The sequence below is a fragment of the Labeo rohita genome, chromosome 8, assembly GCF_022985175.1.
Source record: "Labeo rohita strain BAU-BD-2019 chromosome 8, IGBB_LRoh.1.0, whole genome shotgun sequence".
NCBI lineage: Eukaryota > Metazoa > Chordata > Actinopteri > Cypriniformes > Cyprinidae > Labeo > Labeo rohita.
The window spans coordinates 23,221,509-23,248,574 of record NC_066876.1 but is presented as its reverse complement, the minus strand read 5'-3'; the positions used below and the strand labels follow the sequence as shown (position 1 = coordinate 23,248,574).

Genomic DNA, 27,066 nt, shown 5'->3' with positions numbered 1-27,066 from the left:
ATTAAATATTTAAGAGCACCATATTACTAGATTTTTTTTTACTGAATCTTTGATGACTTCTTCTACAGTTAATGATGCATCAAAATTTCAGCATCTGAAAATATTCAACCAAAAATTAATTTGCCCTATGTGCAATTTAAAAAATGTTATACAATTCAGTTATTATTTGACTGGTGATACAAAATGTATTTGATTCATTAATTGATTACTTCATGAAATATCTTCTTTTTTTTTTACCTAAAAAAAAAAAAAAAAATGTTCTAAGTTTGTCACACCACAGAAAAATGTGTTATTAACTACCCAGCTAAATTTAAATTAAAAAAAACAAACAAAACAAAACAAAACAAAAACACAGAGTACAAAATTAAACATTTTTATGGTTATCGGCATCAGTCCTTTTTAAAATCAATTTGCCGATAAAATAATTTAAAGGCATTAAAAGAATGATTTTGTCAGAGCCCTTGTTGTTCTTAATTTTGACATTTATTTATGTCATAATACCGATATATATATTGGTTCTAAATAACGGTTATCGGTCTGCTTGATCTATAATACTAACTATAATACTAACTATGTTTACTAACAGCTTGCGCCAGCCCAAACCTTTTGGCGTTAAAAATAGTAATGTCAGGATTTACTAAAGACGAGCAGTAAAGAATTAGTGCTGAAAAGGCGTGGACGAGAGTATTAAAATGAAACAATTCAAAGTTCACGAATTGCACTCGTCAAATTACTGGTATTTGTGCCATTATTTAATGCCCAAAAAAAGCATGTCTTAAACTATTTTGCACTTGAAACGGCTGCAGTAGTTGTTGCTAGAGAACAGAGAGTGCATGGTGGAAGGGAGAGGGTTTTTTCCACACATATTAATTTATTTGGAATGCCAGAAGATCACATTATCTGAACATATCGTTTGTCAAGCAATGTTATTTTTAATTTGCTTCAGGAAATAACAGACAACTTGGAACCCTCAACTAGGAGTCACGCAATACCAGGTCCATCAAAACGTCTTGCAACCCTGAATTTTTTTGGCCTTCGGTTCTTTTCTATGTACCGTGGCTTTTTTATTTCTTTATGTGTGACTAAGCTAATTTGCGCTGTGCTTGGTATATTGCGAAATGTAAATGAGATGTTGCACCTATGTTCTTTAATTTGCGCGTTGTCAGTAAATCACACGCAGAAAATTCCACACTAATCGGCAATGTTTTGGAATTGCGCTCTCACGCTAATTTGCCCTGTTCAGTATTTGGCCCAAATGGTGAAAAACTGTTTGATGGTCTAACTCCACAAATCAGTACTACATAGTTCTGTCTTTGTAACATGTTTTCAGCAATACATTTCTAACATTTATGCGTTTAGAAACAATTCTCTGAATTGTTTACACAGAATTTGAATTTTAAGTTTCCATAAAAAACATTTCAGTGCATTACTAATTTCCATGAGTTTTCTATGATGTGGAGACCATGTGTCTGAAGACATGAGGATACAGTGTAGAAATCATTAGTAGGGCCAGATGGAATTGACAGACTTTTTTGCATTAATTTCGAGTGGAATTCTGCTAAACAGATTCAAAAATGACTATGAAACTATGACAACGCTCAAATATTTTAGCTAATCTGATTTTGCTTTTTAATGATAAATCAACAAAAATTCAAAGGGTGGTGTCTGGTCGAATTTTATGAATGACGTGGGTTCTGTGGAAATCTGTGGACTTGCAGGCACAGATTACATGTGGGCGTAATCACCCAGTCATCACCAGGCTGGAAGTCTTCCAGTTTGTTTACACCAGTTAGTTTTGTGTAGATGGTCACAGTCATGCGTTCCAACTAGGCTTGCTGTATCAGTCAACACGAGTTATTTGGTTCAAATCCCAGAGACTTTGTATAACTCTCACCTGAACCAGACTGGTAAGGTAAAATGCAAGTCATCAAGTCAATAAGCTTCATCAGATCTCTAAGGGTAAACAGTATGAGTGTGCTTAGATCTTTTAAAAGAAAGGAATTTGCTTGAGGGGTGTTGCATTGGATATAAATACGTCCTGGGCTGGCCCCGCTTCAGTTATCTTTGGAGCTGATTCCTGCCTGCCGCTATTATTCCCAGAGAACGGGAGAGATCGCTCACTATGTGCCTTCAGGTGTCAGAAGAGAAATCTACTTTAGCCTGTCGGTCTGGCTACAGCGCAGCGCTTCTCAGCTAGCTTTGTTTCAAGACCCAAAATTGACATTGGGCACTGAGTGGTTTACAACATATAAACAAAAACACATTAACTGCATAAACCATATTCAACCTTGTTCATGCTTTGCGGATGTCACATAATCAGTCCATATTGACGTCTGCTCAATGGGACCCTCTTTTTCCAAGTGTACGGCCTTATGAAATTCATTATATTTTTTGTGCACACTGGACAACAAACGCACCAGTATTTTAATACAAAAACAAACCAGTCTATAGTATGGGTAGTCAAGAAATCAATCATTCAGAAATCATCTGCGTTTCCTATTAACTATTAATCAAATAAATTACCTAATTACCCAAAAATATTTTACAATATTTTGCGTACTTACTAGGGATGCAACAATACAGTTAGTCCACAGTTCAATACGTACCTCAGTTTTTAACCACAGTTTTCGGTTCGGTTCAGTTCTGATATCTTGCCACTTCAGTGTGTTTTTTTTTTGCAACAAATTAACAAAATACTCCTGTAAACCTCTGTACACTGGAAAAAGTGTGGTTCAGTACATGTCTGCTTAATTTTTCTTTTCTTTTTTTTATTTTTACGCACAATAGAATGGGTTTCATTCACACTGGACGTGAGAGGGCGCCTTCGTGCAGAAAATCCACATATGCGTCAAAGAAGCATCACTGATGATGTTATGTTCCAGCTTCTCTAATATGGATAAAGGCATATTGCTGCAACTGAATAAAAACAAGAATAAAAGAAAAATAAAACCTTTTGTTTTTATAACTCTTTTGTTGGACAACAGGTTTAGAAAGGTTTATCATTGCATGTCTTTAGAATGGAAGATTCTCTGCGTGTGTTGCTTTTTCAAATATAAGCGGGAAAGCGTTTCCTCATTTCAGCACATGAAATCGTGGGCACACATACAGCAAATTCCGAGAGAAAAAAAACAAGGAAGTTATTTCTTCTTCCAAAACCGAAAAACCACAATTCACAAGTTCAACACTTCCCATAATAACAAAAGATCAATAATTCACATAATATTTTTCCGAACACTTGCCCTCGCTTGAATATGGGACAGGATGTATTTGTTTTTCCTCCTTTATTGCTGTTGGTGTTTTGTTTCGACAACATCATGATATTATTATTATTATTATTATTATTATTATTATTAACTAGAAAATCGATATTTGACATTTGTGAATCATTGTGAATCGCTAGAAGACTAAATCGCAGTTCATATGTGAATTGATTTTTTCCCTTCACCCCTAGTTTTTTTTTCGGTTTTACATTTTTCTACACTCTGTTTTAGGGTCAGTGACAAAAAGGGGTTGGCAAGTTAAGAAATTCAAAAATCTTTTAAAAACTTGTTTTAAAAGCATCCATCAGGTATTTTAAAATGTACACTGCGTGTTTATGCTGATTTTATGTAATTAAAAATTACATAGGCACCATTTTTTTTAACAAAGGTTAAGACTGAATGTACATGAAAATGTCAAATGGTGTAATGGACAAAAAATGAGAAATATTAAATATTTTATCCACCTTCATTTTAAAATATCACATGAAAATAGATTTTATTAGCGTTCACTTTAAATGTAAATTTTAATGCGTTTTTGCTATTTTTGGTGTGGCATATGCTAAAACCACCTCTGTTTTCTAAATAATCTTTAACAAATTATGTAAACAATTTTAAAAACCATATTATTATACTAAACTAGATAACTACATTTTATTTAACATTAATTTTCCTGTACATATTTATATTTTTATGAAAAATATAAATATGTGTTACGCCAATAATTATTATGTATATGTAAATACACACAAATTAATGTATGTATTTAGGAGAAATGTTATTTGTATATAAAATATTTTTATTTATAGACAAAATATAAATTCTATTAAAAAAATATATAATAAATACATATACTTGTAAATATTTCTTAAATATATACATGAATGTGTTTGTGTTTATATATACATAATAATTACACAAAGTACACACACATATATTAGGCAAACTCAACCCTTTATTTTGTATGCGATTAATCGTTTGCCAGCCCTAATTTAAACAGTATTTTTGCGGCTTATCTATTCACAGACAGTAGTCCGTATCAAGTTCTGATGTAAGTGTACTGATCTACTTTTGATTTATTCATCCCAAATTTGCCAAGTTCCATGAAATTCCACGTTTTCTGCTGAATTCCATTTTCCATTCTTCATAGAAAGCGTTCCACCTCCATGTGAAAAGTTGATAGCAAGTTTTGTCTTGCTATCCACAACCCAGTCAGAACCTGTGACCCATTTATGCATCAAGGCCTACCAGAACCACTCATCCAGGAGAGCTCATTTCAAATAATATTAAGAAAGAGCAAAGTGGGCTAGTTAGACGTGCACATCACTCTCGTCTAAGCTCCTAGAGAAGGTTAAAAGCCACACAAATTCCCCACCAGCAGCTATGGGCCGCACAAAAGCAGAAAACAGCAGGAGCACCCCGGCACTTTGGTGTGAAGAGTGAGAGAGGCCCGTCCTGAATAGGCTTCTGGTTTATTACAGTAGTGCAGAGACTCCCTGCCGCACGACACAACCGCTCACCTCAGCCGAGCACAAATGAGCTATTAAAGACCGCCACAACATCGCAGCCATTTCCTTCTGTTCTCATTAACCTGAGCGCGAAGAGACGGAGGGCAAAATCCACTCCTGGAAGTATGCTGGCAATAAACCAGGCCTAAATGACAAGGAAAACATAAAGTAATACCTGTGATTGAGGTTAGTGTTGAGAAGAGGGTTTAGACACATCTGTCACAGACAGATTGAACTTAAACAACGCTCGATCGGGGCAAAGCACATGCAGATGTTCAATTAAAAACAGGAGCCCACAGTCTTGGCTCTTGTTTGCACTGGCCCACATTGTTTGCAGAGCAACAACGGTTGCTAGTGGCAACACCGTCCACTCCCGTTTCCAGGAGCCTGTTGCTATGCAACCAACAGAATACTTCCCAAACCAAACAATGCCATCCCCCAAGTGATCCTTCTATCTCACATTAACCAGAAACTTAGAACAATAAATACATAAGCTATTACTCTGACCCTCTGGAGCGAAAGCAGGGGGGGGGCGCGGGGGGAAGTGCCGTTATAACGAAAAACCTACAGAAAGCTGCACTTACAAGAACTTTCTCCGGTATGGCATGCTGACAGGGAATGTTAAAGCCATCAGAAAGACAAAAAAAAAAGTCAAGAAAAGAGAAGAAAAGAAACGCCGCCACAAGTCATCCTTGCACTTACACACTCCAAACACAACAATCACTTTGTAAACGAAGCCTCAAATGACTTTTCCAACTAAATAATCCAGACGTTCCTGACAGATTTGCAGTTTGGAAATACACTCTGATTGCTTTTATGACCCGCCGGAAGCTTCGAACAGCCGTGCAATAAAGCAGAGACACTTGTTGCCATTAAAGGGCCGTCTATACTGGACATCTGTGTCCAACAAGCCGGGCTGATGTTCTGCAGATACGCAGCTTTCAAAACACACAAAAAATGCTTCAACCATTTACGATATAGACCATCCATCCAAACTAGCTGCAAATATGAAGCTTGAACTTGTGCGTTATCACGAAAGCCTGATGTATGTGATTTACTTAGACTGTATTTGCATACACAAAACCTAGAGAATTCTCCAAGAAAGCCAGTTCTTCAGATCTATTTCAACATCTAATGACTGATCCACTGAGATTTAAGTTTTGCTGATGGCAACGTTGGGCTATGGAAGTGGACAGTTTAAGCGATCAGCTGTGAGCCCCTCACAAAACCTGCAGCTTTTATGCTCCTTGATCGTCCACCCTCCCAAAAGAGGCGCATACGCCAAACCCTCAATCTTCAATTGCCGTCACAACCCTAGTCCATCCGTCGCCAGCACACCAAAAGCAAAGGGCTCTGCAGCCAGGGAGACTCGGTCGAGCGTTGCCATGGAGACCGTTTGTTCACACTTACAACTCTACAAACCCCCCTTCCCCCTCCTCCCTCCCTCCTCCTCCTCCTCCCCCGGTAACCCTTTCCAGATTTCCGCACCACCCCCAACCCGGAGCTGAAGATGATTCCGAAAAGGGAAGAAAAAAAAAAAAAGTGTCGTAAATAAGAGAAAGCTTACCTTAGGAACAAAGACTATGAGAAGGTGAAGAAGGAGAAGACTGTTAAATGTGTCTGGTTCCATAGTGATAATTGCCCTGTGATGACAAAATGGTGGAACTCCACTCCAGTTTTTGTTGTCACACTTCCTTGTTGCCCATAGTGATACAAAAACACAGGATTGCGCTGCGAAAAGCTTGCGTCTCTACCAGCAGGTGACTGTTTGGGGTGCAAAAATATACATCCTGGTAACTACACCCAGTGACACATGCAGGAAAGCTGGGTTTTTCAAAAACGTAACAGATTCCAGCCAACTGAGTTTCTGCTGCGGGCTTTCTATTGCAACAGTGCAACAAGTTCTGGCTGGCAGATAAGACGCCAGATTAGTGAAAAAGAACTATTAGATGCACAATCTGCTTTAATGTGCATTGATATTAAATGCACACAATACAGTGCCGGTTGTTTTCGAAAAACCTCTTTGGAAGACAGTGAGAGGAGGATTACCAGACTACCAGTGCTAAATGCCAAATGGCACCAGGTCAACGGTAGCCAATATATTTAAGAGGGAAGGAAGACAGAAACTTCCTAAAGTGATTCTGTCATACCGCATTGTCTCCACATTACGTCTGCGCCTCACCGCTCGGGTTTCAGAGTAATGCAGGCTGAGGAATCATTCTTTTGATAATCAGCAAGAACAACACAGCCTTTACTCTATACCTACTCTGACTGACTTGATTCCACCTCAACAACAACTGGATTAATCGCACGCCCTTCAAGGTCTTATGACCCAGTGTGGCCATCTCTACAGCTTTATGTGAAAAACTTCCATGCGTTTAATCTTTATGATTCATACTCAGCCATTACCACCAGACAGACACTGTCTAAGACACATGAGACAGCATTAAATTTGCTTTGCTGTATCTGTTGGCACTTTTAAACATAAAACAAATTCTAAGGAAGTCTAGCTCCTTAAGCATCTTGCCCAGGTTTCAAATTATGTAATCCAATAAGTCATGTCTTTTTTTTTTTTTTTTTAACAGATATTTATAGATTTTCTACTCAAGGTGCGGTCACATTCAAGTCATTAAAGTTAAATTTTAAAGTAAATTTTTTTTTTTTTTTTCCCCAAATTCCATTTTTTTCCCATTTTAATTTTTCTGGATTCTGTTTTTTTACTTTAATGGTTAAATTACAAAATGTAAATAAAAAAGCTTGTCGAATTAATTGAAATCATGAAACATACACAATTTAACAGCAATTTATTTAAAGTTTAACAAAAAAATTACATTTTTTCAAACTAAAATAGGGTCTGCAGCTTTATTATGTCTCGGAGTAGTAGTCGGAGAAGTGTATCGACAGGCGCAACCGTAACAAAAGTTATGCGTTTTAAAACATAAACACACTAGTGTAAATTGCCTAATTGTAATATTTGCCATATTCCGTAACATTCCAATTTATACAGTAAATTCCATTTTTCAGGGTTCGTACACATTTTTACCAATAAATTTCCATGACTTTTAAGACAAAATTTATGACCTACTGCTCCATTATTTTACAATAAGAAAAAAAAAAAAAAAAACAGTTCAAATTATCATAGCGTATGTTAACTAAAATTAATGACTATCAATGCTATTGTTTGCTTTCATGTTTTAGAAATAAGTACAAGCTGCAACTGCACCAGACGTTACTTCACTAAATATTATCATTTATTTAACTGCGTTAAACACCTGAATTTCGTTTTGGAAACTTTTCTCTTTTGCAACTGTTTACATTCACTTAAGAAACACCCGACAGTGCTTATGAAAATACTTGCCAGGATGGTCAATTTAACATCATTTTATGTGTAGGCTATTTTTGCCGCTTAAACGCAAAAAGCTGAGTCTTGCATTTCAGCCTGCGAGCCGGGCATCGGGATAGTTTTTGGTTTCCTCCTTATTTTTATATTTTAGATATCCATCACTGATTATTGTCATGAAGACTCTATTGTCCGCTCTGATGCTATTTCGTATCCTGCTAGCAGCAGCGAATGCTGCAAGAGTTTCGCGTTAATGTGCACGCAAAACCCCAGCACGTAATTACAATGCTGAATGTGTCGGGGCCAGAGGAAATAGAATATCTGCTGAGTTTCGGCTCATTTTTGTGAAGCGCTTCTGCTCAACTCTGAGATGGCAGAAAGCGCATCCTGTTTTCTAAAAAAAGCACAACGTATGCTGATATTGTGAGTGCACACAAATAAAAGTAGACCCGTAACAGTCCCGCATGATGCATTACTCTTACCTTTATGAGCAAAAAAATGACGGTTGCTTCCACTGCTATAAGAATAAAAAAATGCAAGTGATCGCGCTGGCGCCTCGTCCTGTGAAGCACGCTTTAGTTTCCATTCTCGGTACAAACGACTGGATACGCGCCTAAACAGCACACATTTGTCTAGGTTAAACGTTTAAACAATGTAATATGCTTTTTAAGTATTTTATATAGAGATTTTATTTTAGCTTTTAATAAGGAGAAACTGATCAAACATAACTCGCTGTCTGCCGCTTGGTCGTTAGGCTACACTAAAACATAAATTTAACAAACAAACAAACAAAAAAAGTTCCAAACATATTTCTGAATAAACTTAACAAAGAAACTAAAATTAATATATAACCACTTTGCCATTAAAAAACAAAACTGAACTAGGCTATTAATGTCCACAACAGCATTTGTGCAGGCTATTGGAAGATAAAAGAGAAAAAGACAGCGGCTCCAGTCGGGCCAGTAATTCTGATAATCTGCCGGACAAGCGCTGGACTAGGGCATATGTTCGAGGCCCGTGCAGAGTTCTACTAAGCTTGTTCGGTACCAAACTCAATTTGGTTCTCGCAAGCAGGATTTATACGTGCACGCTTTGGACGTGAGCGCACAGGAAACCGCCTCTGGAGCGCATAAGTACCGAATGGCTTAAAAAGATGTGCAAATAAAAACACATTTTTGTGACAATGCAACAATGAACCGATTAGGCAAGTGACAATTCTGTCTACTGTAGACCTACCAAAACACGAGCGAAAGTGTATACTGCATTAATGCAGAAGAGATGCGCCAATGTGAAGCTGTTTTAACAGACAGTCAAAGAGAGAAGACGCACGCGGTACAAATGAATCACTCACGCCGTTTTCAAATGACTGATTTGCTCCGATATTCTGTGTGGATTTATTTACTCATCAAACCTACATGCTATATGCAATTGCATAAATGTGTGAATATCCATCATTTTAAGTCGAAAGCTGCGGGAATGAGTAGAACTATGCGATATAGTCATATGCGCAATCCTGCACACCGAAATTCAGGACCTAATTAAACATAACTCTATTATACAGAGATTAGTGGAACAGATTTCCATGACTTTCCAAAACTTTCTGGGTTTATTTATTTTCTCAAAACTTTTCCAGGCCTGGAAATTGCTATTTAAAATTCCATGACTTTTCCAGCGTTTTCATGACCGTACGAACCCTGATTTTTATGGCTGGATTCTGCAATTCCATCCATCTTTTTCTGCATTGTGGAAATAATGGGGCCTTATATTAAGTAAACAAAAAAACAATGAAAAACACGTTTTAAAGGGTCTTCGGACACCCATTTTCCACAAGTTGATATGATTCTTCAGGGTCTTGATAACAAGTCTATAACATACTTGGGTTAAAATTTCTCAATAGTAGTGTAAAACAACACCCTTTTTACCTTGTCAAAAACAGCTCTGTTCACAGCGAGCTGTTTCAGTGCATGGCCCTTTAAACAGTAATGAGCTCTGCTCACCCTGCCCCTCTCTTCCATGGGGTGACGACCAGCCATGGAACTTGCTAACTTTGCGATTTTACTCCAGCTACTCCAGCACAGGGGTTGAACCAATGGCGGACTGTTTACAGCTCATGCAGGGCGGGTCTACGATAAAACGGCTGTGTCAGTCAACAATCGTAGGAGGGGCCTGTCTGCGTGACGTCACACAGCCAAGAATCTGAGAGTGGCTTGATCTGAGAACGTGCTAATGATTTACAGTGATTTAAAAAAATAAAAAAAATAAAAACACTGGGTGGATTTTTATCATTATAGGGTGGTTGTGTGAACACACTGCCAACACACATTTATGTTCAAATAACATGTAAAGGTGAATTTTGCACCTGATGACCCCTTTAATGCTGTAGTCTAATAACTTGTTTATCAATGTGTCCATAAAAAAGGGGGAAAAAAACTTGTAAAATATGTCAGTCAAGTACAGGTTTCAGACATGAAAGACAATATAAGTCAGTGTCTAATGTGTAAAGTTCTATTGCTTATCTACAGTTTCATACGCCCATTTTAAAGAATGATATCCATGTGTTTACAAGCATCTATCTGATTCATGCCGGGTCACACTGGATACAATGACAGGCGTGTTCTGTTTATGGGTATTATGGGTAAAAGTGATATTCAAGGAAAAAGTGATATACAAGATCAAGATTACATAACTGCGTCATCTGAATAATTCAGAAGAACATAATCAATTTTGCTGCATGGAAAACTGTGTTTATTGTAGTCCTATAAACGACTGCAATGCTATTTGTAATTTATGAGAACTTTTGACTTGTTGGACGAGGTGTGAATTTTTTTAATAAACAACAACCAGGTTCTGTTGGAGTTGTTTCGATCCTCTACAAGACACCATGGCCTGGGCTGACGGGGGAGAAAGTGGGCAGAAAGTCTATTGTATGCAGAACTTGTCAAATAGTCAGATAGCACAGAGGGCAACTGAGGAGTCACACAGGGTTCAGCCCTCACAGAATCAACAAGCTCTTCCTTTGCATCTATTCAGGTGCATAGAGAAGCATGAATGGGTAGGTTGAAGTGCACATTTGCACACAGGCATAGAGCAGTGCATGATAACTACATAAGGTGGAGGAAAAGTCCTGAATAAATGCTCTTTTTCTGAGGGGATGAGTGTACCGGATGAACGAGTGGATGCATGGAGTCTGACACTATGAAGTGTGCCAAACCTTGAAGTGATGGATATTAAACAAAACAGAAGAAATTGAATATGTTCCAAATCAAGAGTTTCTCTACTTTAAATAAAGTAAAGTTTTAAGACGTTGTCCTAAATTACGGACACTGTAAAAAGAACGTCAAGGTCTAACAAATGGAAAACGGACAGGAAAACATCAGTCGTATAATATGCAACAGTAAAAAGAGCGGACATTAGAGGGACTGTCCATGTCTCCAGACTATGAGAGAAGGCGAGAGAGAGGAGGCCATTGTGATGCAAATGTCACAGCCCAGTGTGCTGTTTGTGGCAGGAAATTTAATTAGCAGTTGTGGAGCTACGATACAAAGCAGGTGGAATGTAAAGAACGCTCCGACGAGGAGCGGTTTGGGACAAACGGGGGGGTTGAACGCTGAGGGAGAGGCTCTTGTGAGCAACACATTTCAGTCTCAGACAAGTCTCAGCCTGCTGCTCAGACATCTCACAGCCAAGTCACCCGTTTCCTTTTCTTTTTTTCCCCCAAAGAAAATTGCATTTACGTATCAGCTTATTAAATGGACTGGCTGAATGTAACATAGTTCTAAGAGCTATGTGAAATATTAAAGACAAGTGTAATTTTCTAAAGGAAATTTGAGTGGTGTGAACGTCACTGACACTGCCATAAGTGATTGCCAGATTGGTTGCTAAGGTGTTCTGAGTGACTTTTAGCATGTTGCTAGGTAGTCACTAGGGCGTTCTGGGTCATCGCCTACTGGCCAGAATCAAAGGAAACTGTCTCAATGATGTAAGTGGTTTTTGGATGACCAATGCCAATATCTTAGAAAGCTGAACATAACTTAAAGACAGTAAACAACAAAACAATTTTAAAGTTTGAAGTTTGCAAAGTTTCATGGAATTAATTATCTAATATAGGGCCCTATGAAATTTTCCCCAAATTCCTTTTTTTTCCATTGTCATTTTTCTGGATTCTGTTTTTTCCGTTTCAATTCTTCTTTTCTAGACTCTGTTTTAATGGTTAAATAAATTATTAATCAAAAAAAATTTTTTTTTTCATTTAACAGCAATTTAATAAAAGTTTAACAAAACATAAAAATTTCAGGCCCTATGAAATGTTATTTTTTTCCCTAAATTCAGTTTTATTTTTTTTTAAATTCCATTTTTTCCCCATTTAAATTTTTCTGGATTCCATTTTTTCCCTTCTTTTCTTCCAGACTCTGTTTTAATGGTTACATTAAATTGTATTAATCACAAAAAAAAGTATTTTATTTAATTTAATTTAATTAATTTAAATCATGAAACTTACACAATTGAACAGCAACTTAAAAATTTACCATGACATTTTTTCAGGCCTCGTGAAATATACATATATTTTTTAATCAAATTTTTTATTTTTGCCATTAATTTTCAATTTTTTTTACTAATTTAATGACTTCACTAGCATCTGTAAATAATTGGTTTTATAAAAAAAAATAATAATAATAATAAAACTTATAATTATTTTCTTTCTTGCTTTTTTTCAGAAATACTGTGTAGTGTGTTTAAATATTTTTTTTATATCTGTCACAGTTTTTTTAAGTTAAACCAAACTTTTATTTTGACGGGTTGCTGTGAAGCATACAGAACTCATATTTAAATCGTCTTTTTGTGGCTTAACATTCACAGACACTATATCGCGTTTTGATTTATTCATCGAAAATTTAGCAAATTCCGTGACATTTCATGCTACGCAGTAAACTCCATTTTTACGACCGGATTCTGTGACTCCGTCTGCATTTTGCACATTAGAAATCATACTAATAGATATTCAAAGACTTGTTTAAATGATATAATTATATATTTTCCAAATGTCAAGAGTATTTAAAAAAGTATTATAGCATTTGCCTTTTTTTCTACATATGCAGCAGAGTATCAGCAAATTATTGGTACTGGCCAATAAACACAACTAGATTGCTAAAAAACAGCTGATGATCAGGGCTGTTTACATTCTGTCAATCAAAAGGAGGCAGTAAAACATGTCAGAATGCAATTCACATGTGGATAAAATGTCTCATGTAGAATTTAGGGCTGTTGGAGTTAACGCAATAACACATTAACGCAATCTCGCTTAAAAAAATAGCATGGTTAGGGAGGTTCTATTTGACCTTATTGAACCTGTAGTTCAAGCCAGGGTTGCCAATAAAACAGCTTGTGAACAATGTTACTTAACACTGCATTTACTACAGGAAAGTTATCCAGTGTTCCTCCAGATGGAGAAAATTGAAAATCTGATTGCTTAAATAATTGCTTAAGTAGCAATAGAACAAATTTCCTCAACAAGGTACATGATTTGAGCCATCATTCATGTTTGTGGAACAAATGATATTGGTTGAGTTCCAAATCAAAGTTTAATACTAACAGGAGCTTGTTCAAATCCCCAAGTCGATTTATGACAATAACAATAGAGCTAAAATAACTATTTGTACGCAATTATCGAACAGAATCTTCTTGGCTCCAGTTTAACCTGTCAGGAGGAAGCTTTTTCTGCCATGTTAAAATTGAGAGATAAGATAAAGAGATAATTACAGCCATAAACACAATAACAAAACATGATAATAACATCTATGGAGACGTGAAAGTTTTCAATCATCAACAGTGAGCTCACGCTGCCAGGGCAGCCTAAATCTTGCTTTCTAAACACACTTTTGACAGTGCCAAAACAGTTCAACTGAGATCAGCTAATTTAGCAGGTTTTGTGTAATTTATTAATGGTTGTGGTTCAAGCAAACACAAAGGAAACTACCGGGCGGGTACATCAACGATCCGCTTCGGGCCGGGCTTCTTCCAAACGGGCTAAATACAGCACAGGCTTAATCATGCGCACGTACACACACACACAGGAGAGCTGTATCTGGTCATCTGCCACCCCCCGTGACACCCTTCCCCCCATGGTGCATCGGTGCACACGCACAAATACCTTTCACAGGGGACCACTGCAGCTGTCTGCTCGAGAGCCGCGCTCTACTATAGTCCATTAAAAGCTCAGTGTGGTTTAAGGTTACAGTAGATGCTGCTACAACAATCATAAAGTCTCCACGATGACAGATGACTGGAGGTGAACTCTGACCCGGGCACAGGACACAAACATGGGCACTGATAGATGAGCGTGATCTCACGAGGTTACTCATTGGACACGCAAATATGCGTGTGTACAGATTTAGGTATACAACATCACACCTAGCACTTCCTAGTATGTAAATGAAGACACTGAGGTCCTGCTTTTCTGTATTGTATAATGCGGTATATAAATAAAGGTGACCTGACTTGACTGTAGTTTACAAACACCTGCCAGCACTTCCACGCTTTACCAGGAAGTGGAAGAGAAATTCAGAGTCACATCTTGGCGCTTAGGTGAGTCACTTGGCTAAATGTGGTAGCGTACCTGCAGTTCCTTTCTGTTCTCCTCTGGCCCTTCACCTGCTTTGCAAGCCGAGACCGCGCACGTCCATCACCACAAACACAGACTGAAGAGAGCTGATTAAAAAACCACGGACTTTTGAAAGAATAACACAGCACCCCCAGCCCAGCCCCTCTCTTTCCATAACCCAGGCTGTATTTGTGTATCAAGTTGCCATGTAAACATAACAGCTGCTTGGATCTGGGTTGCACGGAATTCCATTCCCATTCTTTTATTTTTCTTTGCGGTGGGTGTGTAACCAAATTAAAAGCTTGATTTGGACTACGCTGCATTACGGGGCTTTGTCAAAACAAGTGAACAAATGGTTTTGAATTTGCCCACAGGTTTAGCGCTAATCCATTCCTCACATGTGCATTACAAATCTAATGATATATAATTACTTACACATCTGTGGTACATTGAGGAACTGTTCTGAGGTGAACTTTGCCAAATATTAATTTCAGCATGATCATTTTAGATTTTGTGACGATATGCCTCCTTGGGTGCTGGAGATAACGTTCAGCTCGTTAATATTAATTAGATCACGTGACAGAGCACAACAAAGATTAAGCGGCATCAACATTAACTAATTAATATTCATGAGCTGATCTTCTTAATTTCGCCTACCTGTTCAGCAGGTAAACTCACACTCGCTATGATGAAAGAGCGGCAAAAGAACAGCAGACTCGCAAATGAGAAAAATTAGTTTTTCTCATTACATAGTAAATACAAGAGGCCTTGAACGTACATTATACAGGCTACGCAAAGCAATGACGCATACAAAAATAGCTTCACTGAGGTTAAATTTATCATACATTCACACTACAACCATAGAAACAGTTAAGCAGTGATCTGAAATGAATTAAATGTCACTCAGCACTATCGAAAGCCCTCTGTTCCTGCTCTTCTCAAAAGCAGTCTCAAATAATATTTACAAAGTGAAGTGAAGGTTTAAGGTGATGCGATTTTTTCAACAATTTTTGAAAGATGTCTCTTTCTTGTGTAGAGCCCTATGATTTCCGCAGGGCGGAAAACATGGATGGAATCGCAGAATCCAGTAACTAAACGAAATGCGGAATGTGGTGGAATTTGCCAAATTTTCTAAAGTAGGTCAGTACACTTAAATTGAGTAAAACTATCATCTTATCATACAAAACAGAAACCTAAAGGTCTTCACAGCAACACGTCAAAATAAAAGTTTGGTTTAATTTGAAGAAACTGTGACAGAAATATTACTTAAATATAATGATACTACTACTACCAATAATAAAATTATTATTAAAACATTATTTACCAAAATGTATTTTGCAGAAAAACGTAAATACACACAATATTTCAGGAAAAAAGGAAATAAAACAATATTTTTTTAATTAAATCAATTAATTAAAGATGCTTTTGATTAGTGCTGTGCAACGATTAAATGCGATTAGTCGCATCCAAAATAAAAGTTTTGTTTACAAAATAAGCGTGTGTACTGTATATATTTATTATGTATATATAAATACACACACAAGCATGGATATATTTGAGAACAATGTTATATGTATATATTAAATATTTTATATATAATATTAGTTATATAAATAAAAATGTATACATGTAAATATTTTGAACTATATACTGTGTGTATGTGCATTAATAAATATACACATTTTATGTAAACAAAAACATTTATTTTGGATGCGATTAATCGCGATTAATCGTTGCACAGCACTACTTGAAAATTAATAGAAAACAGTACTCTCCAGAAAATTAATGGAAAACAGAATTTGGTAAAAAAAATAAAAAATAAAACTGAATTTGAGAAAAAAAAAAAATTAAATAGATTTCACTTTAAAATGTAACTTTTGTTAAACTTTGAATACATTTCTGTTTAATATTGTACATTTAATGCTTTTAGATGAATACATTTTAATTTAACCATTAAAACAGAGTCCAGAAAAATTAAAACAGAAAAAAAAAGTGGAAAAAAACAAAACAGAATTTCAGAAAAAATAAAACTGATTTCATAGGGCCCTACACTTATGCTCACCAAAACTGCATTTATTTAATCAAAAATACAATAAAAACAAAAAAGTGTGAAATATTATTACCATTTATTTATTATTAATAAACAGGGGGGGTTTTTTTTACAATAAAAACTCTATTTTATTATAACATTTTAAAATGTGATATGTTGTATTATCAATGTTGAAAATAGCTGTGATGCTTAATAATTTTGTAGAAGCTGTGATGCGTTTATTTGAAACTGATTTTTTTTTTTGAATGGTAGTGTGTGGTTAAACCTATAGTGTTAGTTGGGACAGGACAATCTACTTGAAACAATAACAGATGGAAGAAAAAGTGTTTGGGGAAACCTGTTTGGAAATCATCATCAATTCTATTTGGAGGCACATAAATTACACAGCTCCTGTTACAGGGGCCTCCTAGCGCTCTGGACCCTGGGTTGCATCCAAATTTGCCAACTAGGTTAAAGCAGATCTGGCAATAGCATTTGACAAAACCATATGTGAATTTACATTTGAACTTGGTTCTAATTGGTCAAGTCAGTCACGTCAAGAACAAAGCGTAGTCTACCGTCCCACGCTCAGACAGGGGCAAGTCTGGGCTTTAGGAGCGCCACGTGCAAACTGCAAACCAAACCCCGCAAAAACGAGCTAACTGGACATCACACAGCCCAGGAAGCAGCGATTGGCCCCATTAATAATTAACTTCAATTACATGAATCATTCATTTCTCCTCCAGCCTGGACATGCACCTGTAACAACATATTTCATTACAGAAACCGGATCTTAGGGCTTCGGAGATGTCGCGTAGTGAAGATGCGTTTGGGGAGGATTTCAGAGCTCAGTGAAGCACCTGACAGACACGTCGGCAGCTGATGCGAGCTCTGTTGCTCACCCCCTTCAGCTGAGCTCAGGAGGGACCCGTCACACACAGCGACAAACACACTCCCACTCTGACAAGCGAAAACGCCTCATCCTCGAACCGCTGCTGCAGAAAGAGAAAGGGTGAAATAATCGAAACTACCCGAGCATGATGTTATAGATAGCAAGGAATGGGGCCGGCCAGCGTGATCTATGTGTTGCATCAGGATCTGCCGCTCTCTATGCCAATTACCCTCATTATCAGCTGCGCTTTCAGTAGCACGGACACTCTCTGCTAAAGAGAGATCAATAGAGAAGCATGGCCCAATGAGGGGCGACACCTGGACTGCATGCTATTGTCATGAAGAGGGCTCATTACCAGGCTCTCTGCTGAGCAGGTGTAACATCGCCACGGCGACACGATGCAACTCTCAAAAAATTACAGCAGCTTTGGATGAGCACAGTCAAGCTGTTGTCAAACTGTTAGCGTCAACAGCCAACCCTGAACTCATTATAAGCATAATGCAAATACATATCTCATTTGCGCACAATTAACAGTACAGTGTTTCACATCACTGACACTCAGCTCTACTTACAACACAGTTTACAAAAAATAGAAAAATACACATATATTGCACACAAATGCAAAATAAAAAAAAAGGTTTTCACAAGAAAGTTTTGAAAAATTAATCCTTGAAGAATGCAATTTATAAGTAGTGTTGGGTAAGTTACTCAAAAAAAGAAAAAAAGTAACCCACTACAAATTACTCTTTTAAAAAAAAAAAAAAAAAAAAAAAAAAAAAAAAAAAAAAAAAAAAATCGCAATTTGATTACATTACTGATTACTGAATTTAAAAAGTAATCAGATTACTAATTACTTTACTTTCAAGTTACTTTCAAGTTTACTTTACATTTCAAGTTATCAAACCTAAAAAATAAAATAAAAAAAACACTACAAAGTGAAACTCATAGTTCTTTTAGTAATTTTAATATTGACTGAAAAAATACACAAGTATCAAAACAGCAAATTTAATGATGACTTCCGGTGGAGGATATCATTCTGATAAGTCATTTATTCTTATTTTATTAGTGTTATTGTGACAAACACGTTTACTAGTTGGACTTTATCCAAACTATAATGCCAGACTAACATATGTAAAATCGAGTACAATATTTTGAAATATGATGATTGCATCTAAATGCTGTTTGACTTGTCTGTATTTTAGCTTGCATTCTCTGGTGTAATTGAATGCTTTTTTAAAGTAGTCTCTTCTGCTCACCAAGCCTGCATTTATTTGACCCAAAATTACAGCAAAAACAGTCAAATTTGACATATTTTCACTATTGTTCTGTTTTCTAGTTCAATCAATATATTTTAAAAAGTAATTTATTCCTGTGATTTCAAAGCTATTTTTTAGCATATTTACTCCAGTCACATGATCCTTCAGAAATTTTATTAAATATTCTGATTTGCTGCTCAAAAAACATTTTATTATTATTGTTATTATTATATGTTGCAAACAGCGGAGTAGAATTTTTTGAATGTCAATGTATAATGTTACAAAAGCTTCACATTTCAAATAATACATTTTTTTAATGATCTTTAAACAGAGTAATTAGGGTCTAAAGGGGTCCTTTCTGATTTATGATTTTCTTGTCACATGACAACACAATGAAATGACTTCCTGCAGATTGACAAGCCTACCACAACAACTTAGTGATCAAAAGTGGGTTGATGTTTCTAAATATTTCAGATATTAATAATGTTTTAAAACATTATTAAAACACCCCCCCACTCCCTCCCTCCCTCCCTCCCTCTCCAGGCAGATACAGCACCTACTATATCAGAATGACTTGTTCATTTTCGAATGCTGTACTTCAGTCGGTTTTGTATAAATCGCATTTTTATTGTATTCCTAAATAACTTAATAGATTCGGACAAAAAACCGAGAATCACGTCATTGACCCTTTAGCAGCCTGCAAAACATATTAGCGCTGATAAGAGAATCAGATTTGAACCGGATGACAAGAAGCTAAATTCAATTTCCTTCAAAACTAGGGAAATATATTTGCATCTAATAAATTACACAAACATCTAAATAACGTGAGAATACTTTCTAAAGTCGGTATTGCAGATGACGCTCGTATAATCCGAAATTCATCACTTTTATCAGACACCGCTCTCCAGACTGACTTCAGCAACCTGTTGATGCATCCAAACCCGAAGCTTGCAGACTCAAAGAAACATGACAGGACTAAAAACGACATGTTCCGCTTACAATTTAAGACATTTAACTTGAGCTGGTTAGTCAAACCGAGCCAGGCGGGTCCACATCAGTATCTCCGAATCAACTCACGCACTTCCACGAGAATCAAAGCGATTCGTGAGGCAAAGCGACGGCGGAACAAAGCTGTTAAGTTGCTCCTGTAACAGATCTCGCTGTTGTTCAAACAGTTACAGCTTTTAAAGAAAGTTTATCATAGTTACGGTAACTGGTTAGCCGGTTAGCTCGCAATTTAAGCCAGTTTATTAACATAGTAATCTTACAGACGCAATAACTAACACGTATGGCATTCAGCATACAAACACAACACTTGGATTTCTTCGCTAATTAGTTTAACCGATCTCAAAAAAAACTGACTGAAGTTAGCGAACCAGATGAGCTAACCAACTAGCGTGCTAATGTGACTCTAACAGACAGCGAAGGAGATCAGGGCGTGAAAACACGTCAAGATGTACATTACTCAACCTCCATGGCCCGTTCAATGTACGTTCAATTCATTTTGAATTCTCTAAGCAGTAAAAAGATATTCACCTCAGCCTTCTGCTTAAATCTGCCCTGGCTTTACTGTTCTTTCCCCTCTCTCTCTCCTCCAGTTGCTGCTGCTGCTGCTGCTGTTGCTGAGTGTTGCTCCCGTTGGTAAGTAACTGTCTCCACGACTACAGTCACTATGGCGAGCGGGGGTCTCGAGGCAACTGTTGCTACCGTCCTCTTCATACGTCAAGGGCTAAAAAAGCGAAAGGGGGAGGGGCCAGCCTCGAGCTCCTCCTAACGCATTCTACGCTGAGCTCGGACGGTTAATGTTTGATTCCCGCGGAGAGCGGAGCACAAACGCGCCTCGGTTCTGCTCTTCTCCGCCAAAAAGTTGCCATTTTACCGCGCTAACTGCCAGATAAAGCTGGTAAAAACGACTGAGAAGTTCTTTGGTTTCATGTCTTACCGCATGGGGTGTCAATTTACGGAAGTCAAAAATAATAACAATACAATAATGCTTGCCTAGTCCACGCGTAAATCTATTCTAATACATGTGATACATTTACAAAGTAATATAGCTATAAACCAAGGTAGTACAATCTATAAAATTAAAGGGTTACTAAAAGTTGTTCGTTAAAACTGTTCATGATGTCAGACGTAGATTCCAACAATCACCGCTTGGTGGCGCTATGTCACTGTAAAATAAACACCTATCCTCAACAGGAGGGGATCGTACTGTATATTGCCCACTGTTTTAAAACTATACACTGCAGCTCAAAAGTTTGGGATCATCATGATTTTTTTAAAAAGTCTCTTATGCTCATCAAGGCTTTAAAATAGTGGTTTTCTATTTTAATATACTTTGAAATATAATTTATTCCTGTGCTGAATTCTTAGCATCATTACGCCAGTCTTCAGTGTCGCAGGATCCTTCAGAAATCATTCTAATACGCTGATTTATTATCAGTGTTGGACAGTTGTGCTGCTTAGTGCTTAATATTTTTTTTGGAACCTGTGATACTTTTTCAGGATTTTTAATGAAATATTGTTAAAAAGAACAGCATTTATTTAAAATAAAAATCTTTTTTTAACAATATATACAGTAGCACTCAGATTGGGGTCAGTTATTTTTTTCTTTCTTTTTGAAATAAATTGATACTTTTATTCAGCAAGGATGTGTTAAACTGATAAAAAGTCAGACTTACACTGTTAGAAAGATTTCTTTTTTGAATAAATGCTGTTCTTTTTAACTTTGTATTCATCAAAGAATCCTGAAGAAAGTGTCACATGTTTCAAAATTATATATATATATATTTGGCAGCACAACTGTTGCCAACATCGATAATTACAATAATAAATCAGCATATTAGAATGATTTCTGAAGGATCATGTGACTCTGAAGACTGGCGTAATGGCTGATGAAAAATCCACTTTGCATCACAGAATTAAATATTATTTTAAAATATATTAAAATAGAAAGCCACTATTTTAAATTGCAATAATATTTTGCAACATTGTTTTTTCTGTATTTTTAATCTAATAAATGCAGCCTTGATGAGCAGAAAATATGTTTTTAAAAACATTGAAAATCTTACTGATCCCAAACTTTTAAATGTGAAGTAGATTAAACCTTTCAGTGATTAACCTTCAATTAATTTCTAACAGCATTATGCTGCATGGTTGTCATATCACTTCACTACATATGTTAATTTCTAACTGTCCGTTTTTAAAAGCATCAAGTTGTTTATAACACCTCTCTTGGCATTTTTGTGCACATTTCTGGCAGACATTTTAAAAATAGTATGCTTTTTCAAACAGCCAACCTGAATTTGCTGTTGTTGTTGTTTTTAGCTTATTTTTGTTTTTATATAGTTGTTTATTAAACTCTGAGTATGGTGTCTCCCACAGATTGTTTTTATTATTCGAAGATTTATTGTTATTTATTTGTTATTTATAAATAAATAAAAATAAATAAATATTATTTATTATTTATAAATAAATACAAATAAATAAATATTATTTATTTATTTATTATCGTTATTATTATTTAAAAGCCCAATTAAAAACTGCCTTTATATTGTTGTACAATGCCTTTGTTTGTTCTTGACGCTATTTGTGTGTGTGTGTGTGTGTGTGTGTATCTTAAAAATCCATTATACAATTACAAATGTTTACATGAACTATGACGATCTTAACAAGAAGTAAAATGCACTGTTTTAATATGTATTGTGTGAGACGTGTTTCTCAGTTTTGGCGCTATTTCCACCACAGTGAGTAATTTCGCTCCTAATAAAGTTGTTTTAGTTAATGTACCTGGTTACCAAGGAGACACTAGTGTCAGTAAAGAGCATGCTTTAGTTACTTAAGAATCAATGCAAGTGAACGGCAGGTGGCGCGGGAGATCTTTAAGGAAAGTGCCGGGGGGCGTGCGCGCGACTCTCATTATAAATTATTGGCGCTCTCCGCCGTTTATGAGCAGTCGTGCGCTTCATGAAGTCAACCTGTGTGGGTTTCTGTGACAGTCTCACGCATAAACAGAAACAGACACATCAGCGTGCCTTATCTTTTTCTCTCATCACTATTCACAATCTATCTTTGAATCTAAAATTCACACAAAACTTGCAGTGACAACTTTAACGCCTGGACGTCCAGATATTATAAACTAACGATGAGTACAACATTAAAGATCTCACTGAAAATGCATTTGTGCGCGTTATATTAGTTATTCAATTAAATCCGTGTGTGCTTGCTACTAGTTAACTTGTGTTTACATTAGGCTAATTAGGAACCAAACGAGACTTTCCGGTTGCTCACGTTCTCAAGTGTGAAACGTGCGAACTCGTGCATGCCTGTCATACGCATGTCATATAATTTAAAGTCTTTCTCAAGGCAAGAATAAATCTTAAAAAAAAAACCTTTAAAAGCCAAATCTTATGGATCAGTGTGTTTCGAAAAAGGGGTTTGCACCAAATAAGATATGCAACAAAAATAAAACCACTAATGTCACACCGAGATTTTTGTCGATGTTCTTGGTACCTTTCTCAGCCTTGAACATGGCCTTGCTGTCTGTGGATGGTCATAAAGCTGTCGGGTTTCATCAAAAATATCTTAATTTGTGTTCCGAAGATGAGCCAAGGTTTTAATAATTAATGACACAATTTAAATGTGTCCCTTTCAGTGACATGCAAGTCTCAACACCTTTTAAAAAACACAGAGCGGTGACTGAGTCACAAATACATTTTTTTTTTAAAGTGCCTAGTAACCCTACTAGCAGCATCCCCGCGAGATTTGTAGTATAGACTGACGCGAGTGCTCCCTGCACTGATGATTAATGTCATTGACCGCGTGTAACCTTCCTCCCGCGTGCTGCTCGCCCCAGATGCTTCTCTGCCACGGCAGCAGCGCTGAGGATCGGATATTCGGTCAGCGGTCACGTGATCGCATGGTTGTCCAGAGCCAAGCCTTCATTGGCTGGTCGAAGGTCTGACTATGGTGGAGAGGAACATCATCATCGTTACTGCAGTGTCATTTCAAATTACCGCTGAATTATTTACACTACCCTTGATACTCACAAGCAGACATGTTTCTCTATGCCTAAGCAATGAGTCCCGAGAAATGCAAATTCTGACATAATGGGGTTTCTAGGATAGTCAAACAATAAGATCTTGAATTAGTATGTGGTTGTTAAGGCAGTGAATGAAATGACCCACTGTATTCAGAGTGAGTTAATGGTCCACAGGAGATCACTGACTGAACATCAGGTAATTTCCTTGAGGTTTGAGGGCTGACTCATTCTGCCCAGTGCCTAGTGCTGGGGATTTTCACTGTTGACAAAGTCAAAGTCAGTCAGCTGTAGAATCTTATTTCCACCATGGAATAAACAAATAAAGTAATTGCAGCTTTCTGTCTCAAAATATTGACTGCTTGCATTTTATATGTCTAAATAGAGCATTTGCACTTACGTCACGGTTTGATCAGATACCCAGATGCGTGCCATACTGGCGATACTCTGATGGTAACAACAGCAGAGATTGCATGGTTAATGTACTACTGAATATGTTGTTCTGCTAATTTATGCTGTCTAAAACATTTGGAATCTGCTAAACCATATAGAGAAGGACTTAGTAAGCAGTAAAGGGCACAATATTTTGACAAACTAAAGTTAATAGGTGGTAAAGATATGTACGGGCAATATTAATTAAGATATTAGCCTAATATTTTACCTAGCGCTGCAAGGATTCCTCGATTCTATTCGAGTATTCGATTTTAAAAAAATCCTCGATTGCATTTTGCCTGTGTCGAATCGGCAAAATACAGGAAGTGGCGCATTCCAGATACTAAACTCATTTAAAAATCATAAAAAAACAACAGTACTATTAAGAATTCACAAATGCTACGAATCCGTAAATAAATATATGCAATGCAGATTAATATATAAGATTTAATTATTTACATGCCTGTAGGTTACGTATAGTATGTGCGTCAGAGTGGCTCCGTTCACAGTAAATGCTGCTAACGTTACACAAACTGTTATCATTTACATGTGTGGAGCATCTCAATTGGGTTTGGGTTTATTATAACGTTCATGTAGAAATGCAACGTATGATATTTCATCAGATTTGTAAGGTAAATCATTTATAAACTTACACAAACACAGGAGAATACATCAATATCTATTTCATTATGCTAACTTTATCGTGATTTCAAAGTAAGTGTTTAAGTTGAGCTTACACTTTTTGATGTCCACATATTCAAAACATTACAGTGTCTGTAGCATTTTTATAATAAAGAAATGGCCAAATATTACAGATGATTTGGGCATTTGAATTAAATGTTGAGTCAATATTAAACGAGGATTAGATTTTTACACTTTACTGCGCAATCGTCAGGCCGTTGGCGCTTTCTGCAGGCATTTGTTATAATGCATCATGTACATTAGCTCTATTTATAATGGATTTTGTATTTTAACAGTTTTGTTCAATGAAACCATCTAATTACTTGCTTTTGATACTTTATTTGAACTAATTATTATTGCCTCATTGCTATTATATACGCATTTTAAGTCATTTTAAAGGCTATTGTTTACTTAGTTCTATTTTTATTACTACAAAAAAAAAGATAATTTTCCGATTACTTGATAAATCGACAGAATAATCGACAGATTACTCGATTACCTAAATAATCGTTAGTGACAGCCCTAATTTTACCTGTCCTGACTGGAGATGTACTCCAAATGTGCTCCTCGGTCCGACTGATTGGTACAGCCCAAAACATGACAATAACTGACCATTTTCAGCAGCAATAATCAGAAAAATTGGCAAGTTTCGCTCTGTTTAGTAGGATTTAATTTCAGTGCCACCAATATGGCCAAATGATGACATGTCGTGAAAACACTCTGACAAAGTCAGTCAGATGTAGAATCTTATTTCCACCACACAGTAAATAAATAAATGAAGTAATTGCTGCGTTCTGTCTCACAATTGTGACTTTTTTCTTGCATTTTACATGCCCGAAATGTGAGGAAAAGTTGCAGTTATCCTTTTATTTTATTTTAATATTATTTTGTGGTGGAAGCTCAAAACAAATGTAAGGTGTAAACTCACAGAACTGTGGGATGTAAACTCACAGTTTATGCAAGTTAAACACAATAATTCATTCAAAACATTTGTTTAGAAACACTGATTTGATGCCCACATATTTTCCAAGAATCCAGAATTTAAAAAATGAAGGTTGTTATTGACTCAACAGAAATATTATGTGTTCGCCTTAGTAAACACTGGATAATAAACCATATGGTGGGTAGTGTTATCAGCATCTGATCCCACTCTATTGGTAAATGTGTAAATAACACATTCAAACAGTGACAGCTGGTTCAAATTTAATGGCAAAATGTAGTGAGCAGATTACTTAGTAACCTTGGGAAAGAAAATATCAATTTTAGTACATATATTAAGATATATATTTAATATATATTTGACTGTGTCTTGTGCGTTGATGTGCATGAAAGGACATTGAAGGACGGACAATGATGTCAGTGTGGGCTTTCCTGTTTCAAAGGAAACTGCTCTTGTCCTGTTTGTGTGACGAAGGAGTAATTTCCCGTTCCTCTAAGTGAAACTGGGAAATCAGGCTGAAAGAAAAAGTCGTATTATTACATAAGGAATAATTCACCCAAAAATGAAAATTCTGTCATTAATTACTCACCCTCTTGTCATTCCAAACCCGTAAGATCTTCATTCATCTTTGGATCACAATTTAAGATATTTTGGATTAAATCATGTTACTCTCACGAACGCACATTAAGGACTGACACGGAAGAAAAGCATTTGTTTAATAAAGTTGTTATTTTTGTTTTCTTTGCGTATAAAAAGTATTCTCGTAGCTTCATAGCATTACGGTTGAACCACTGATGTTACATGGACTATTTTATCGATGTCCTTACTACCTTTCTTGGCCTTGGACGTGTCCTTTACAACGCTGTCTATGCAGGGTCAGAAAGCTCTCGGATTTCATCAAAAATATCTTAATTTGTTTTCTGAAGATAAATGAAGGCCTTACGGGTTTGGAACGACATGAAGGTGTGTAATTAATGGCAGAATTTTAATTTTTGCATAAACTATCCCTTTAACTGTAATAATATGCAGTTTTTTTTACATAATCATTTTTAAAAGCTTTTATTTTCAGGTCATATGTGATCAAATAAGTACTCG

The 27,066-nt window shown here is 36.4% G+C and overlaps 1 protein-coding gene across 1 annotated transcript in view; it reads right to left on the bottom strand.

The window, feature by feature from the left end:
* The window catches only part of rfx2 (regulatory factor X, 2 (influences HLA class II expression)), a 48,585-nt gene extending 28,000 nt beyond the window's left edge, over window positions 1-20,585 (bottom strand). Inside the window, 1 exon segment of the mRNA XM_051117220.1 lies at window positions 20,417-20,585. The gene's annotated coding sequence lies outside the window, so the exon portion shown is untranslated.
* Window positions 20,586-27,066: the final 6,481 nt, after the last annotated feature.